Source organism: Anthonomus grandis, chromosome 4, assembly GCF_022605725.1.
Source record: "Anthonomus grandis grandis chromosome 4, icAntGran1.3, whole genome shotgun sequence".
NCBI classification, from domain to species: Eukaryota; Metazoa; Arthropoda; class Insecta; order Coleoptera; family Curculionidae; genus Anthonomus; species Anthonomus grandis.
This window is the reverse complement of record NC_065549.1, coordinates 37,048,597-37,063,112: the sequence shown is the minus strand read 5'-3', so window position 1 is coordinate 37,063,112 and position 14,516 is coordinate 37,048,597. Positions and strand designations below refer to the sequence as shown.

Sequence of the window (14,516 nt, the reverse complement as noted above, 5' to 3'; positions counted from 1 at the left end):
GGACATGATTTTGAGAATCGCATTAATTTTTGCACTTGGATTTCAACAAAAATGCGTGAAAATAACCATTTTTTGAGAAACGTTATTTTTTCTGATGAGGCTTCTTTTAATAATTGCGGGCAGGTAAGATTTAACTTATTTAAATTAGAACATATTCAAGTTTTGGTTGTTTGTTTTTCTAAAAGGTAAACAGGCACAACATGCATTACTGGGCAGCAAATAATCCTCACTGGATGAGAACTGTACCAAATCAACATCCCTGGTCTGTGAACGTATGGTGTGGTATTTTCGAGGATAGAGTTATTGGTCCGCATTTTTTCCAAGGTCATTTAAATGGACAGGTCTACACAGATTTTTTAAGAAATCAGTTACCTCGTCTACTAAACCAAAATTTAAATCCTAACGTATGGTTTCAGCAGGACGGAGCTCCACCCCATTATGCCATACAGGCCCGTACTTATTTAAATGAGATTTTTGAAAACAGGTGGATTGGTCGAGGTGGTCCTGTCAACTGGCCTGCTCGTTCGCCAGATTTGACCCCCCTTGACTTTTTTTTATGGGGATTTATAAAAGACAAAGTAATGGCTAGTGCACCTACAACTCCAGAGGACATGAAGAACAGGATTCGTTTTGCTTGTTCATTAGTGACACCAGCAATGTTACAGCGGGTACGAAACTCATGTCAAGGAAGTCGAAGGCGGTCACTTCGAACAGCTCCTTAGGCATAATACATAGACGATAAATAGTTAAAAAGTAGGAAATAATTTGTTTTTATTGTAGTAGAATATTCGAATTATTTTTAAATTTAATCAAAACATTTTTGATCATAATTCCGTAACCAGCAGAGCAATTTTAAAAATTTTTTGTAAACAGACTTCATATTTTATGTAGATTCGTATTTAAGAATAAAAAACACGTCATTCCATTTAAAATAAGGAAGTGACCCTCCCCCCCCAAGGGGGGGTGAACGGACAAATGTCAAAAATATCACAAAAAGTGCCCCCCGGTATACTTGAAATGTCACCAAAATGTCAAAAAAAAATTTGCAGCCGTTTTTGACATATCGCATTGTAACACTTTAAAAAACTCACCCTGTATATGAACCAAAGTTATGGAATACCCTGTATTTAATTGATACATTTTTATTAAATTGGTTTAAAAAAAAACTATATCTAATACATATTTTATAGCTTCAGTTTATATAAAACCAATTTATTTGGAAATCCCAGTGATATATCTTTCTCTCTTGCATTCATGGAGTTCTTATGGGAAGTATTAGAAGGAATAATCGGATATGCAAGTGCGATACCTCATGTTTAAGGCCATTAAGAATACCTTCTTGAAAATGAGAAAATCCAATATGGCGCCCATAAAAAAAAATAAAGTTGATGATGATCGAAAAAAAAACGAAACGTCGGATTAATTTTTTTTTGCATCATATTGTAGGACATAAAAAGTGGTAATAAAAAACTGTTTTTAGTTTTCCGATGTCTCTTTAAATAAAGTCGCTAGAAAGTAAAACGATTTTGACAATTTTCGATTTTTTTTTGATAACTTCGGAAGTATCCGGAATTCTAAAGTTTTTTTAACGTCATTTTATTAAGCTCTAAATTGCGCAACTTTGCCTCTATCTAACCGACCCAGTAACTTTTACGGTTTCCGAGATTCCAATGGTCACCCCCGAATTTGGAACACCGTGTACAGTCATACTAAGATTATACAGTTAAAGTAATACTTTAAATATTACGGTATATAAAAGGTGCTAATTGTAATTCAACCGTCAGTCTATAGTTGTTTTAATGCTTTCTCTATCTGAGCATCGTGAATCTATCCGCTTACTTATTAAATTCCACTGGTTTGTCTGGTAACCCAGTTAGCTTTCCGATATTGGCCCATTTTTCCTGCTTGCTCTGTTCATTCTGTAAAAATCATCCGGCAGCTTCTTCTCTGTCAACTTTGGCAATAGAGGTTATTGCATATCTGGTTCAATGGATGCTTGTAATTCGCAGACCAGTTTCAGAAAGAACATCGGCTGCATTTATTATAGTTGACAAGTCGTGCAAGAATAAAGGCTCGCCGGTAAATCCAAGTAAAACCATAGTAATTCCTTTAACAAAGAAAAGAGCTATGGAATTACTTAAAGCTCCAAAACTAAATGAAACACAAATATCGTTCTCGACAAAATATAATACCTAGTTGTAATTTTTCACCAAAGGGGCCACACATCAACAAGGTCATACTCTGGCGTCAAGGCCAAAAATAGATGAGGGAGACTGTGCGGCAGATATTTGGGCTTGATCCCAAAAATTGACTTATAAAAGCTCTGAGTTGGAAAATATAGAAAATACATGACAAATCTGTGAGGCTTCCCTCGAATTAAAGCAGATCTAGTCTGGTACACAGACGCTTCAATGAAGGTTCAGATGCCCGCAAATTGATAAGCCAAAAACAAATATTGATATGAGTTTAAGCATTTATGTCAAAGTGTTCCCGGCAGAAGTTGCTTATGTATATGCAGGACACAGTATTGAATGTTTTTCTTTAAATTATATTAAATTTTCGGCTCTCCATGAAAGAAATATTATACATAAAGATAGAAGTATAAATTCAGACATTTCAGGTATAATTTCCGCCAAGGGGCTTTAAAGGCATTTATCTCCCATAATGCCAAATCAAGGCTAGCAAAAAACTATTTGAATATTCTGGAGAGTATAGCCATGTTCAATAAATTAGCTTTAACATAGGTCTGGGTCTCAGGCCATGGAAATAAAAAAGCAGAGAAGTTAGCTAGAAAAAGTTCAAGTCACAAATTAATAGGCCCCAAGCCATTCTTTGGCAGTGCGCCAAGACTCCATAAGGCTAAGGTCAAAAATTGGGTAATGAGACAATCCCACAGCTGGTGATTTTAAACACCAGGACTACATTAAGAGCTCTAACAGACAATTGGGAGGTGCTATAGTCAGGTTGCACTCAGGTCACTTTCATCTTTAAACGTAACTCCATTCCTATAATCCTGACTAACATAGCAAGATACTGTATAACCACTGGATGCTTCGCTTTGTACCGCAGTTCATTATTTTTGGTTTGAATTAATCACTTGATAATTTCTAGAATAAATGAACCAAAGGAGATGAAAAATAGTGATTTACGCTGATAATAGGTAATATATGTTCTATGTTAGAAACAATCAACTTGAATAAATATAGATTATTTACTGATGCAATATATTGTTCACAAAGTGTTTCTCTGGAATGTTTTAAACAAATTAATGCAACTTGCAGAATTTTATTTGGCAAAATAAGTATTATGGCCTATGTAAATATTAAATTATCAACTGACCTATGACCGTTGATGATTGTGTCAGTTAGCTGGAATTAGTAGTTTTTACAGCAGGTCTGCTACCAATAGCAATATTGAATCTTTTATATGAGAACTGGTTCAATACAATATATCTCTATTATACATTTTAAGCAGTAGACCAAATCATAAAAACTATACGCAGCCACCTAAAATAAGACCAAATTGTTTGAAAGTAAAATTGATAATTTTTCTGATTGCAGTACAAAATAAGATAAGGTTTATGTTTTTACAATCTTTATTTGTAACATAGAGAATTTGCATTACGACTGCTCGCCATTTAAAACTAAAATCTAGTCCAAGCGTGCTGTTTGTATAATTTTTAATCGCCTCGTAAATGCGATTCTACCAACTTTGTTTTTGTACCTGAAGTAAATGTAACAGTCATTTTAAATAATAAATAATCTTAATGATTCCAAAGAATATGAAAATCATATTCAACCATGGAATGGTTCTGTCATGCCAAGCCAAGCATGTTAGTTAGATACAAAGAAAAACAAAATATATTTATAAGATAAGTTTTGTACCATAAAAAGAGAGGAATATCGTAGACCTCCAGGTGAAAAGTCGGCATTAAAAAATAAATAATAATTAAATAGTTATTTAAAAAGGTTAATAACACAATTGGAGCAATACGCAGGCAACTGTCCTGTAAAGAAAACCTTTAGAAATTTTCGAAATTAGGTAATATTGTTTTACTTAGAGACTCAAATCAAATATGGGAAGCGATCAAAACATGGATCGTGGGTGGTGTGTACAAAACTACGATTCCAAAACTGATAAAGAAAAAACCCTGGATGACGGAAAGAACAATCGGCTTAATAGATGCTCGGAAACTAATCCTGGCCAATAGTATTATCCCAGAGAAGGCTCTTGACAAAGAAATTTAAAAGTACCAAGGATTTGAAGAACATGCAGATCCCACGAATTATATGATACAGTCAAATATCTTTCTGGGGAATTTAAGCCCCAAACACAAATAATAAAAAATAACAACGGCGACACAATGACGGATGCCAACAATATAGCAGAAGTATGGAGGCAATACTGAAAAAACGTTTTTTTACTGATAAAGTCGAAGACCATGGCTTACTAAAAATTTATGAAGTAGAAATAGAGTACCCAATCTTAAAAGCCGACATAGAAAAGGCCATAATCTTATCTAAATCCTTTACTCTAAAATGGATATATATTGTCTCACCGATACTCTAGTATACACAGAGGTGTATACTATTCTGAGAGGCTGGAGAGGGGGAATTAATTGTAAGGGAAAAACAAATTACTAACCTCAGATATCCAGATAACACCTTAATACTACCTCGCTTGGAGGAAAACCTCACGGAAATCATGAGAAGTTGGATAGGATCAGCAGAGAACATGGTCTTACGTAAAACAAAAGAAGACGAAAATTATGATAATAGACCGCAACCCTGCCAATGTTAGCCAGATCGATGGTTTTGAAGTGATTGAGAAATTTAACTATTTAGGATCACTTATCACAAACAAAGCCGGCTGTGACGGAGAAATCAAACGCAGATTGGCCATGACACGTAAGCCAAGATTAAGACTAACTCGAATATGGAACGACTTTGCAATATTTCAAATCACCAAACTGAAATTATTAAACTTCTTGATCGTTACTATTGCCATATATGCCTTTGAGACCTGGATTGTAAAAATGGTCAATCGAAGAATAATAGATGTTTTTGAAATGTAGGCCTACGGAAGAATACTGCGAATGTTAGATACAGAACATCTTCAAAAATTACCATAAGACTATCAACTACGATAAACCAATCATACTTACTGTATTTTAAATACATTTTAAGGAGAACGAATAGGATGGAAAGACTTATTGTAAAGGGGAAAATCAATGGTATTAAACTAATGAAATCATTAGTCTGCAGTATGAAGAATTACGATCCGAGCAATTAAAACATGATGCTAATTGAGACATGACAAAGCTGATATTATAAAAGAGACTCATTTAGAAATAATGAATTTAATTAACTTTTTCAAAATAAATAAAATTTTATATAATTTGGGTTTATCAAAGAATGTAGTACAATAAATACTATGCATTGGTTATTAATAGAAGTTGTTAATAATTTAAATTTAAATAAAAAATATTTAGCTATTTTCTTAGACATTATGAACCATGCCGCATAATGATGAGTTAGGTACTTATTTTATTGGGTATTACGTCACTTACTAATGATGGTAATTATTCTAAATTATCTAAAGATCCTACAGAAAAAATTGAAAGACAGAAAAAAATTTATAATTTACTTAAAAAGCATAAAAACCAATTTTCTGATATGGATAGATTTAAATTAAGTCCACATAATAGTAAAACACCCCATTTTTATGGTTTACCAAAAATACATAAAATAAATGTTCCTTTAAGAGCTATAGTTAGTAGCATAAATTCAACTACTCATCCTCTGCAAAATATCTTTTAAATATCTTAACTCCATACACTAACAATTCTGATTCTTACATTAAAAATTCTCAACACTTTTTAGAAAAACTTTCCACAATTTCTTTTAAGCCTCATGATCTATTGGTAAGTTTTGATGTTGTAAGTATTTTTACTAATGTTCCTGTTGACAAAACTTTAAATATTGTTAAAAATAAATTAGAGAATAATAATAATTTAGCAGAACATACAACACTAAGCGATAGTACAATTTTAGAACTTTTAACCTATTGTGTAAAAGCTACTTATTTCGAATACAATAATGAATTTCATCAACAAAACTTTGGTGTGGCTATGGGTTCTCCTCTTTCAACAATTTTAAGTAATATATTTATGAAAAATTTTGAATCTGAAATTATTAATATATTTGATAAAAAACCTAAAATATGGTGGCGATATATTAATGATATTTTTTCAATATATCACCATAACGAAATAGATCTTATAAATTTTTTAAATTACATTAACTCAAAAGAATCTACTATAAAATTTACTCTTGAAAAGGAGGCTGATGGGAGCTTCCTTTTCTTGATATTTTAATTAAGAAAGATTTACACAATTTTGAAACTAGAATTTACCGTAAACCAACTCATACTAATAGATATCTTAATTTTATTTGTAATCATCCAATAATGGTAAAAAGAGAAGTGGTAAAAAGTTTATATGATCGTGCAAACATTATTTGTAATAGTCAATATTTAACAACTGAAAAAAAAATTATTAAAAATATCTTAATACAAAATAATTATCCCAAAGAATTTTTGGAAAATTGCTTTAAAGAGTTTAATAATCCACGTATAAAATTGAATCAACCAATTTTTACGACAAATCTTATTTTACCATTTATTCCAGGTTTTTCTGATAAGATAAAAAGAATTGCTTAAAAATTTAATATAAGAACTATTTTTAAATCACAAAACACATTACGATACTTATTAACAAAAACTAAACCTTTCAATGAAAATGAATTTAATAAAAATGTAATCTATAAAATTCCTTGTACTTGTTGTAAATTTTATATAGGTGAAACCTGTAGACCTAAAACAATTAATGAACCTAAATGTTACATAAAAAACAAGGATCAATCTTACATAAAAAACAAGGATTCAAAAATCCAAAATTATACAACATGCATTCGACAATAATCATAGAATAAACTGTAATGCTTTCTCAATTTTAGCAAAGGAACCAATTTCAAAATTAGGTAAACTAAAGGAAAGTGCATTTATAATGTTAAATGAAGAGCATTTATCTTCATAGCTACTTGTTCGCTTGATTTCAATAATACATGGATTCCTTTGCTAAAAAGAGAGGTAGAACAGGGTATTCTCAAAATTAATTAATGATTTCAAATATTTGATATTCATATATTTTCTATCATTAACTTACAATAAGATCACACCTCTTTAATTTTAAAGAAGTAGCCTTTGAATTTTTTGTTATCTTTCAAAATAGTTTGTCAAACTATTAATAAACCGTGAAATCATATAAAAAAAGTATTTAAGGTATTTTTGAATTCGGAAGAAGTTTTGATGGTATTATATAGTTGAAGATTTGTGAAATAAGTATATTTTGTTTATATTTTTAATTTAATTTAAATTTACTTTAAATACCTTGATAACGGAAGTAGATATAACTACCGAAACGTTGGTTCAAATTAGGTATTTTTTAAAAAGTAGGTCTTCTCGTTGTTTTTATCGTTTTTTAATTTTAATATTAAAAAGAAAAGAAAAAACAAGCTCAAAGATTAATAGATTAAACCTCAACTTCTAGTTATATAAAAAATCTATTATACCTCAAGTAAATTATTAAATTTAAAACTTATTGAACTCAAATTAAATTAAGTATATCGAACGGTATCATTACAGATTTGAGTCATATTACTTTTAAATACGTGAATAAATCTATTTTCTTCTTCTTTTTAATTTTTTGAGCGTGTGAGATAGTAATTTCTAAATTGATTTTTGCTATAAGTGACGTAATACCAAATAAAATAAGTAACTCATTATGAATTCGTCACAATACAGATTTTCCTCATAATGATGACGGAACAGGCACAGATAATATAATATAACAGGATATTAACAGGATTGGTCATACGCTATATTAATAAAATCTTGATTTTCTTTAAAAAAATAAATTTAGTTATTTAACATTTTCGATATTTTACTTCTTTAAATTGTCAAACAATATTAATCCCCCGATATACTACATTGAATTTTTGTGTTTTTGATGAATTAATGCTTAGTTTTCAAAGTAAATCAGATGTATTTAATTTCAATATTTTCTAAATAAATTTTCAATTTTTCATTTAATTGTCTTCATAACTTTGCCCCTAGACCATTTTAATATATGTCTGAGGGTTTTTTGACATGGAATCAAACCCTGGGGCGTTACCAATCTGATACCAATTTTAAACCTTTTATGGTCATGATGGTCACCACTGTGATCGAAACATATCGGGAATTAAAAAAAAACTTGTTTAATATGATATAAATATAATACAAAAATGTTTAATAAATAAGTGGAGGGAGACTGCAAGATTTTAATTTTACCTTAATCTACGACTCCACTGCAAGTATGGACTATTTCTTCACTATTGAAAATATAAATACATAAAAAAGAACAATATAGATGCTTAAAGAGAATTTAATGCTCTACAAAAAGGTCTCCTAGGGTTTTTACATAAAATCAGTTTTTTAAAAGTTATTCATAATTTTAGTAATAGTAAATATTTAACATAATTTAAAAACATAAACATATTTTAAAAATTATATCAAAAGTAGGAAATTAAAAGTTTTATGTAATGTTCTTTCAATGTTTTAGTCTTCAACCAAAAAAAAAAGTTTAGTAAAAAATAATTACATTCTAATATTTTAAAACCCAACAAAGGATCTAATTTATTTTCAGAATACCTACCGAATTTCTTAGAAGCAATTTTTATGCAAAAGTAATTGTTTACATGTAATAATAACGCAAATATGATACATGTTAAATTTTTGAGTAATGAATAAAATTACATATTAAAAAATAGTATGACAATTAAACATTCCAGAACGTTTGCACAAAATTAATAATGATTTAAGGAAATATTGTAAAAAAATAAAACAGTAATAGGAAAAATAAAATACTTAACAAATTTTTTTTAATGTTATATAAATGGAAATAATAAGAAAATATTAAACATTGCAAAACAGTTTTCTTTAAACGATCCGATAACTCTTTTACTCCAGCTGGTTATTTCATCGGACTTAGAGAAGCATAAGTAAAAATCCAGATCTATTTAAATCAACCGATGTCTTTTGGCTGTTCCGTGTCTTAATGAATAGTTATCTCCTTATTTTCTACTGTTTTTTTTTTAATATTAATATAATATTTAAGATATTTAAAATATCAATAATAAGTAATAATAAGTTATATCAATAATAAGTGGAATTTGCAACTAAAGGAGCTGAGAACAAAAATAAGAGGTTTTATCTCAACATTTAAATAAGGTATTTGAACATCAAACATCTCATATTAAAATTCTATATTACAGCTTGGTTCAATCCCATTTAAATTATGACTTAGTGGGCTGCAGAGAAGTCCGTGATTGCCGTTAACAGCAATTAAATGTCTTACGTTATATATTCGTTAAATTTAAGCATAAATATCCTCAAAAATTGAATTGTCCTCCATACCTTATCTCATCAAAAGTAGGTTTAATAAGAATATTGAGGTCAATAGATATAAAAAAGTATTGGACAGCGCCATTTCAAGGGCATAGCACCAAATTTATTTAATATTATGTTCAAGACAATACATCAGGAAGAGATATGTTTAAAATCTTTTAAGGTACATGTCAGGGAATGCATCCAGCACACAGGTGCGGTTATATTTGGTAAAAAACTTTTAGGTATGACTGTATATAAATATATTATTATACCTTATATTTGAAAAAAGATTTGGTTTGTAAAAATATTAAGGTATTCTTTCCCAAATTTTGACAATTTACTAGATTAGACATTCCCGAAATATACTTTTCTAAATAGCACTAATAAGTTGCTAACTTCTGTGTAAATAGTTCTTTAAAATTAAAAGGTCTTTATTATTATAACCTTGTTTCTTGTTCTTTTTAGATTAAAGAAATTCATTAAAAAAACACTTACCAGATATTAAAATCACAAGCAAATCACAGTTAAAAAAAATCTTAAAACACACATAAAATAAATAAGTCACAAATCGGTAGGCACCACAGTACCTCTTTCGGTCAGCAACCGGTCACTACTAACTTGAACTTGCGGCTCCTTCAACCACGATTTAATTAAGAAATCAAGATTTTTACATTCCAAGTAGGCCGGAAGTAGGTGACACTTACCGCTTAAGTAGGGATCAATCCCCGCCCCGAAACAAGTGAAAAACCAAACGATGAACAAGAATCAAGTGAAGACCGCAAGAAAGTCACTCGTTCGCGAACGCGGATGATAACTATATGATATAATGATTGATTTCTTTTAAAGGTGCGTCTTATGGTACAGTTTAGCGGAGAAATACGGTGACCCTGAGTTCGAGTGCCTTAAGTACTTCGTGGATGTGACGTCAGATGAATACCACTACTTTAAGCAGCAGATTTTTAGAGAACTAGCTATGTTAAATTAACTTCCTGTTATTATGCAGGACAATCTTATCTCGTTTAACCTCTTTAGTCCCAAGGAATTGTTTTACTTTTTTTGTGAAACTTTTAATAAAATAGGTTTATTAGGATTTAAAAAAAGCAAAAAAAAAATTTTTACAAAAAAAAAATTACTACAGAAAAAAATATGACATGTCCAGTATTTTGGACAATTGGACTTAAGTCTCTAATTATGAAACTCAAAAAAACATTGCCTCTCTAGAGAAATGCATAAATAAAGCTTACATTTCACACAAAAAAATCTTGTTTTCTTTATACGGCCTTGATTACGGCAGCGCATATAGGAATTTGTGTTATTAACACTGCATATTGGTACATGTTCATTATCAGTGGTCCTGACATCTCTTGGTGGCATCTCCGACTTCTTGCATTTTTTAGCAAGTTGACTTGTTTCTTCATCTAATGAAGAAGTTGGATCTTGAAAACCTTTTGCTTGTGCACCAAGGGCAAGAGATTTCCCGATATACAGTTTAAATTCAAGTAAATCTATGATAAAGTTTTTTTCTATCTCCACGAGCGAAGCAGTCATGGCGGTATTCAACCCACGAATTTGTAATTGCCAAGTCCACAAAATGCCAGAAAACTCTTACCGGCCATTTTTTTGTTCGCATACAAATGCGATAGTAAGATATTAGTCTCACATGTCGACTCCTCCCATAGAATGGTTGTAACTAGTGACAGAGTTCGGACATGAAACAAGAAGGTACTTATTATTTTTCTTGTCCCATCGGCGTACTTCTGTTACTGGCGCAGATATTGAAGATGTTGATGCCATTGCTACTGATCTATTGTCCATCCATTTCAGAATGGTCATTTTTTTGTCTTCTTGCACAAACTCATTAAAGAAACCACGACCATTCGAGAGGAGCTCTTTATCATTTTTATTTTGCTCCTAAGATCTCGCGGAATTCTGTTGTTCATAATTGTCCCTGTTCCCAAAATTCCTTTTGTTAGTAAATGATCTAGTAGCTTGACTGAAGTAAAATAACGATCAAAATAAATTATGTGCCCTGGCGACAAATCTTTTGAAAGCTTCTTTACAGCCGATCCACCTATTCCCAAATTTTGATCGGGAGAACTATCTGGCCAAGTTTTTGCACCTTGATAAATCATAAAATCTAAAACCAGTCCGGAAGGTGTAGCTAAAACAAAATTTTTGAGTCCTACTGGATTTGGCTTGTTTTTAACGTACTGTCGGAGAGCAGTAGTGCCTGTGAAGGGAATCATCTGCTCGTCGATGCTCAATTCTTTACTCCTTGGTAAAGTAATACACTTTTTACGAATCGCATCGATGATTTGAAACACTAAGATTGTTAACAACATGTAGAAAATTTCTTAATTTAAAAATACGGTCTCTAGGTAGCTGAGTAATGCAAGATATTTCAATTCCCTTCATAAAATACAACCGCAGCCCTGGAAGTCCAAAAATGCCCATTAAAATATGTATTTCAGTCAATATTCAATATTCTTTGGCTGTTGACTTTAGTGGTTTTTTTTCATTTGCTTGCATGGCACGAATATTACTTTGTTCTGATAAATTTTCCCAAAAATAATCTGGAAAGTATTCATAAAAATAGTTCAGGGGTGTCCAATACTCATGTCATCTTGTAACTGCCATTCCGGATCAAGGTAGACATCTTCTCGACTTTCAAAAACATTTCTTTTCCATTTTACTTCTGCGGTTTTATTTTTGTTTGCTCCTGGAGAACCTGTTCTTTTATTCTGGCTAAGGGAACATTATCGTCATCAGACTCCTCTTCAATGGTATCAGAAACCGAATCTGCGTCTGCCGGCGCCGGCTCTTCGTCTTCATTATCATTTGCCTCAATTGATTCACTGTTTTCGGCGGTGATTTCCTCATCATCATCGCTCAAGTAGAAGTCACTGTCATTTAGAATCGCTTCAAGATCTTTATCCATCAGTGGTTGCATACCACCTTAAAAAAAAGACGAAATAATAACAACAATAAAAATGTCCAAAATACTGCACAAAATCAAAAGCCGAATACTCTGTAGAGCGACGATACATTTTCTGTATGTATATTTGTTGATTTACTAAATAGCAGTCAATTTATTTGATTTTAATCAGTATTTTATCAAAAGAATCGAAAATAATTCAAATATTACCTAGTTTCTGATACGACGCCATGATTTACAACACAACACCTGTTCCGTCAAAACAAAACTGAAAAAAATCCAACGTTGCCAAATATTTTTAACCAAATATTTTTTGGCGTATGTATGCACGTTCAGTCCGCTGCACGGCGGGCTCCAAATCACGTTAAGTCGTCGTGAGCCCGTACTAATATATTTTGAAAAATGTACAGCGGGCTGGACGTGTGGACTGAAGAGGTTAATTAGGAGTATCTCATTTAGTCCTTTGAAGCCAATATATTTTTGAGTTATCATATTTTATAGAACTATTTTGGGCAACAAGAAATAAATAATTAATTGAATACTTTCCCAACACCGTTTACAGTTCAAAGTACTTACATGTAAAGTTACTACCTAAATAAATAATAGTTTAAAAAAAACTAAAAGAACACGCTTTTATTGCTAATCATACTAAAAGGTAGAAAATAATTTTTAATTACAAAGAGAGACAATAAATCATCATTAATTACCTCAAATAAAAATCACAATAAAATTTAAGTTATTAATAGAATAATTCAAATTAAAGTGAAAGAGTGCATTTTATTTTATTTTCATAACTCTTCTCTCATAGATAGTTGCCAATAGAATAATTCTTGTCATATTTAATATATCGCGTATCCCACGCTTTTTAGTTTGATTTAAATTATTCTGTTAATAATAAAATTATTAATTTTACTATGATTTTTATTTAAAGTAATTAAATATGATTGATTGTCCGACCTGCTACTACCGTAATCAAAATTCTTTGAAACTACAAATTATTTTCTAGGTTTTAGTTCTACTGGTAATAAAAGCGTGTTTTTTTTAATTTTTTTACACTAATATTTATTATCTTGTTAAAAGCATCTTATACTACCTGAATACTTTCAGGGGCGGCGGCAGCAAACTTTTTATACTCTTATTATTAAAATCGATAGAATGAATGTTACCTGAAAAAGTATACTAATTTGATAAATAGAAAATAAAATAAATTTAACGTACAATTAAGCAAAATTTTGCTGGCCGTCCGTGCAACTATAGACAGACCCATTTAAATGTCATTGATCACATACAGGGTGTTTCAGAACTATATGGAATCAAACTTCTGGGAGTTGTTCAGTGCAACAGAAGAATCCATTTGAGTATAGGAACCCATGTCCGGAAATTCGACACTACGGCCCTAAGACGCGTTAAAATTTATAAAAAACATTAATTACCTAAATAGGATCTGCTGCATTTATTTTTACCTTTATTTGTACATGATACCATAACAACAATTGTTTAAAATCAACGCTTATCAATGTCAATTCTCAATGTCATGTTTAAAATTTTTATAGCTTACAATTTTTAAATATTTATTGCTAATGGAAAACTTTACCAATCAAGAATTGACGGATATGCATTTGGCATACGGAGCGACAAACTGCAATGCACGAGCAGCATCGCGGTTGTATCATGAACGTTATCCCGAACGACATCCTGGATACAAACAGTTGACCTAAAGAAGTAAATCCTTCCAAGTTACAGAAGTTGTTACTTAAGGCTTTAAATTTAAATTAATAGCATATATAATGGTCAACGTGATGCCTAGTCGCAAATAGAGTGTAGTTAAGCCGGGTGTAATTGTGAATTATACGTTAGTAGAAAATCCTTCATCATTTTTAAAATTTTGCATTTTTTTACTTCATCCTCACTTTTTTATCAATAAAATGTTCAAACTCAACAGTCTATATAAAATTTTTCAAAAAAAATCGATTTTTAGACGTCCCTTTAACTTTACAGGAGCCCAGACTTTTAGAAACCAGTGAAAATTAAGCTCAAAGATTCCGGTACATACATACATAGATACGACCTGAGCTAATAAAAGCATGTTCAA

At 30.8% G+C, this 14,516-nt stretch overlaps 1 protein-coding gene across 2 annotated transcripts in view; it reads right to left on the bottom strand.

The window, feature by feature from the left end:
- LOC126735604 (protein PFC0760c-like) overlaps positions 1–10,356 on the bottom strand; it is a 92,374-nt gene extending 82,018 nt beyond the window's left edge. Inside the window, exon 1 of one of the 2 annotated variants that reach the window (XM_050439657.1) lies at positions 9,985–10,356. The gene's annotated coding sequence lies outside the window, so the exon portion shown is untranslated. The remainder of the gene's footprint in view (positions 1–9,984) is intronic. The other variant, XM_050439655.1, reaches the window with a different exon arrangement.
- Positions 10,357–14,516: the final 4,160 nt, after the last annotated feature.